Below are 4,962 nucleotides of genomic sequence, written 5' to 3'. Positions count from 1 at the left end.
GTTCGCGTATTTGTAGGATATCCCAAAGGAACGAAAGGTGGTTTATTTTATAGTCCTAAAGACCAGAAGGTCTTTGTTAGCACCAATGCCCAGTTTTTAGAAGAAGACTATATAATAGATCACAAGCCCAGTAGTAAAGTTGTTTTAGAAGAACTAAGAGAGGACACATCTACTTTAGTACCATCAGTACAAGATGAAGTACTACAAGAGACTGCAACACGTGTCACACATGATACACAACCACAGACAGTGCCTCGTCGTAGTGGGAGGGTTGTAAGGCAGCCTGAGAGATTCATGTTTTTGGGAGAGTCTTCAGACTTGATCCCGGGTAAACTTGAACCTGATCCCCAGACATATGACGAAGCACTCCAAGATAAAGATACAGTATCTTGGCAAAAGGCGATGAATTCAGAAATAGAGTCTATGTACTCTAATAAGGTCTGGGAGCTTGTAGAACCACCTGATGGTGTAAAATCCGTTGGATGTAAGTGGATCTACAAAAGGAAAAGAGGGACAGAAGGGAAGGTAGAAACCTTCAAAGCTAGGCTTGTTGCGAAAGGGTATACTCAGAAAGAGGGAATCGATTATGAGGAAACCTTTTCACCGGTAGCCATGCTTAAGTCTATCCGGATACTCTTATCCATTGCTGCTCATATGGATTATGAGATTTGGCAAATGGATGTCAAGACAGCTTTCCTTAATGGAAGTCTTGAAGAAAACATCCATATGAAGCAACCAGAAGGGTTCATTGAAAAAGGCAAAGAGCATCTAGTGTGCAAGCTCAATCGGTCCATTTATGGACTGAAGCAAGCTTCAAGATCTTGGAACATCCAGTTTAATGAAGTAATCCAGTCATATGGATTTATTCAAAGTCTGGATGAGTCTTGTGTATATAAGAAGTGTAACGGAAATGTGGTGGTATTTCTTGTACTATACGTAGATGATATTTTGTTAATTGGCAACAATGTCAAAGTATTATCAGACGTAAGGGTATGGTTGTCCAAACAATTTGATATGAAGGACTTAGGAGAATGTGTACACATTCTTGGGATTAAAGTTATAAGGGATCGCAAGAAAAGAATGTTGTGTCTGTCTCAAGCTTCATATATAGATACAATCCTTGCTCGTTTTAGCATGCAGGATTCCAAGAAAGGTTTCTTACCTTTTAGGCATGGAATAGCTCTATCTAAAGAGATGTCTCCAAAGACATCAAAGGAGATAGAAGACATGAAAGCGGTTCCTTATGCTTCGGCTGTAGGAAGCCTTATGTATGCAATGCTATGTACGAAACCTGATATCTGTTTTGCCGTGGGCATGGTCAGTAGATATCAGAGTAACCCTGTGGGTTACACGAATTCAGATTTCCAATCAGATAGGGACAGTACTAAGTCTACATCAGGCTATGTGTTTACTTTAGGAGGTGGAGCCATTTCATGGAGGAGTGTTAAGCAGAAATGCATTTCGGACTCAACCATGGAAGATGAGTATGTAGCAGCTTCTGAAGCAGCTAAAGAAGCAGTATGGCTCAGGAACTTTCTAATGGACTTAGATGTGATTCCTGGTTTGCCCAAAATCATCACAATTTATTGTGATAATAGCGGTGCAGTTGCAAACTCGAAGGAACCACGAGCTCATAAGGCAAGTAAACATATAGAGCGCAAGTACCACCTGATACGAGATATTGTGAAGCGAGGAGAAGTTGTCATCACCAAGATTGCATCAGCGGATAACCTGGCAGATCATTTCACTAAGGCCCTTCCGGCGAAAGCTTTCGATCGGCATGTGGAGGGAATGGGAATCAGATGTATGGTAGAAGATATGGCAGCTTAGTCATTAGTATAAGTGGGAGATTGTTGGAGTGTATACTGAAAGCCTAAACTTTGTAAACATTCATTATGAATAAAGAATCACATTTGGTCAAATTGTTTACATTTAGTTGTAGTTGTTCAATTAATTTATACTGTAGATAACATAGTATGTGGTGTCACATGCAGAAGATGATGTTATCAGTACCTTATAAATTATAAACAGTAGCTCACGACGAAAATGGAAAGGAACAAACCATTAGAAGGTCGTAGTGTAATTAGGAATCAGTTTATCTTGACTGTATAATTACACTAGTACACTTAGAGTTTATTGAGTAGGACCATTTGAGGTCGTTTCTTTTATACTGACTTTATAAAGAAACAAAGACCTCGGTTATTATGGAAGTGTGTGCTCTTAATCCTAATATAATAACAAGCACATATATTTGATATTTATTTCTTTAATTTATCAATGGGTGAGATTTAGTTCGATGAATCAATAAGCCCGATAAGTTGGGAAATGGTATCACTTATAGTGTGTGTTGTTGATTATAGAAGGAAACTGTGTCCTAGAGATATTAGGTTGATAATGTTCTCAAGAGGAGCTCATACGGATTGTCATGTTAAACCCTGCAGGTGGACCTAGTCCGACATGATGATAAGGTTGAGTGGTACAACTCTTGGACTAAGATATTAATTAAATGAGTTGTCAGTAACTCACTTAATTAGTGGACATTCGATATCTTAAACACAGGGAGACTAACACACTCATAATAAGAAGGAGCCCAAAAATGTAATTTGGGATTGGTGCGGTAGTTCGATAATAGTTCTCTAGTGTAATGAATTATTATTGATAAAATTGAGTTGTGTGTTCGGGGCGAACACGGGATACTTAATTTTATCGGGAGACCAAAACCAATTTCTCCTCTCGGTCCCTATCGTAGCCTCTTATTTATAGAGTATTATACCCACCTATACCCACCTTCTATACCCACCTAAAGGGGGTCGGCCAAGCTAGCTTGGAATCAAGCTAGGGTCGGCCTAGGTATAAATTAGGGTGGCCGGCCCTAGCTTGAACCCAAGCTAGAGGGGCCGGCCAAATTAAATTAAAAAAGAATTTTAATTTTAATTTTTATTATGTGGAAGATATAATTTATTAAAGAGAATTAAAATTAAATTATCTCTCTTGTAAAAGATCTACAAAAAATTAAAAGAAAGAGATTATATTTCTTTCCTTATTTGTAGATTGGTGAGATATTTTATTTTCTCTTTAAAAATTATTCACATATTGTAAAATTAAAATTATGGAAATTTCTTTTTATCAACCATGAAGATATTTTGAAGAGAAATTTTAATTTTAAAATTTCCGGAAACAAATTAGGAAGTTTTAATTGTTGATTGAAACTTGTCTAATTTGATTTCATGATGTGGCCGACCATTAAAATTTAATTGGGGAAATTTTATTTTATTTTTCTCAATTAAATCATGTCAAGGAAATTAAGGAAATTTTATTGTAATTAAATTTCCTAATTTACCTAGGCCACGGAATATAAAAGAAGGGGTGAGGGTGCCTTCATGAGATACAACCTCTATTATTTCTCACCCTCTTTTGTTCCTTGGTGTGGCCGACCATCATCATCCTCTCCCGCTCTTCCTCTTGTGGTGGCCGAACCTCTCTCTTGTTACGCTCCGCAAGTGTACGGAAATGATGCAAGTAATATAAAAGATTATCATATCCACAGGGACTGGAATAAGCACTAGAAATGTCTCAATGCGAATTAGCTAAACAACTATCCAATCGTTTCAAATGCAAAGTGAAGGTAAACAAATCTAATATTAAAGATCAACAAACAAGAGTTTAGTGTTTTGGGTTATGATAAAGGGAGATTCTAGGAGTTTCGGTTTCTTTGTAAGATTTCTTGAATGTAAATGGTTCACCATTTCTTATCCCTCAATTGCCAAATACTTGTAGAAAGTTGCCGGTTCTCTCTTGCAATAGATAACCGGCTAAGGACTGAGAAATGTATAAATATGATCAATTAGACGTGAACCTACGTTGTCCTTACACAGAAGCGCACCTATTACTATGCCTTCCTCGGATATCAACATAGAAGCCCACAACTTATTAATCTATCAAGATACAAGAAACTAATCACAAAATCCATCCTACTCTCTTGAATATTCCTATTTACTCTTCAAGATTATCTCTCAAACGTCCTTTCACGGGCTTGCACCTGTCACGTGGATCCCTCGGATGATTGAGTGAGAGTTTATCTTTACAAAGCCCACAAGAAATCCAAACAATCAATCAAGAATGAGAATTAAGCACAAATCACCATTAATCATTCAAGATCTAATTGATACAAACAAAACAATGTCATTGAAACAAGAAAAAGGCAAATCCATATGAGATTACATCAATCCATCATACAAATACTCCCTTAATCCTAGAATACAAGATCTACTCCATGAATCGAGGAAGAATACCCGAAGAAATAAAGATTACAAGCATTTCTTAAATCCTCAATCCAAGAAACCAAGAAAAGGGGAAGGAGAAAACTTATCTACGAAGAAGCCTTGTCTTCGGATCTAATCCTCGCTCCGGAGTTGAAATCGTCAAGAACTCCCTTAGAATTGCCCAGAAATCCTCCCAAGAATGGGAGGAAACCACCAAATCTTGCCTTGTCCCAAAGGGGGAGAGATCCCCTTTCAATTCATGAAGGAAGGTTTAAATAGAGGAGGAAATCGGGCGCCACACGGCCCCACGACACGGCCGTGTGAGATTCACACGGTCGTGTGACTCCACACGGCCAGGACCCTACTGTTCTCTGGAAGTGCTACACGGCCGTGTGGTGCACACGGCCATCACCTGCTTGGTCTCTGGAAACTTCACACGGCAGAGTAGATGCACACGGCCATGTAAGGCATCTGCTCTGATTTCTTCAAATCAAGACACGGCCGTGTGAGATTCACACGGCCATGTCCTCTTCCCTTCCTGTTAAGACTATACGGCCATGTGAGGTACACGGCCTGATGCTCTCTCCCTTCAATTACTTCCAAGCTTGCCCGAGGACGCATAATCTTCACCAATTTCGACTCCTGTGTACAGAAAATGCACAAAAAGTAGATCTCCGAACCAAAAGAGTAAATATGCTAA

The sequence above is a fragment of the Zingiber officinale genome, chromosome 11A (genome assembly GCF_018446385.1).
Source record: "Zingiber officinale cultivar Zhangliang chromosome 11A, Zo_v1.1, whole genome shotgun sequence".
Classification (NCBI taxonomy): Eukaryota; Viridiplantae; Streptophyta; class Magnoliopsida; order Zingiberales; family Zingiberaceae; genus Zingiber; species Zingiber officinale.
Note: the sequence above shows the minus strand (reverse complement) of the source record.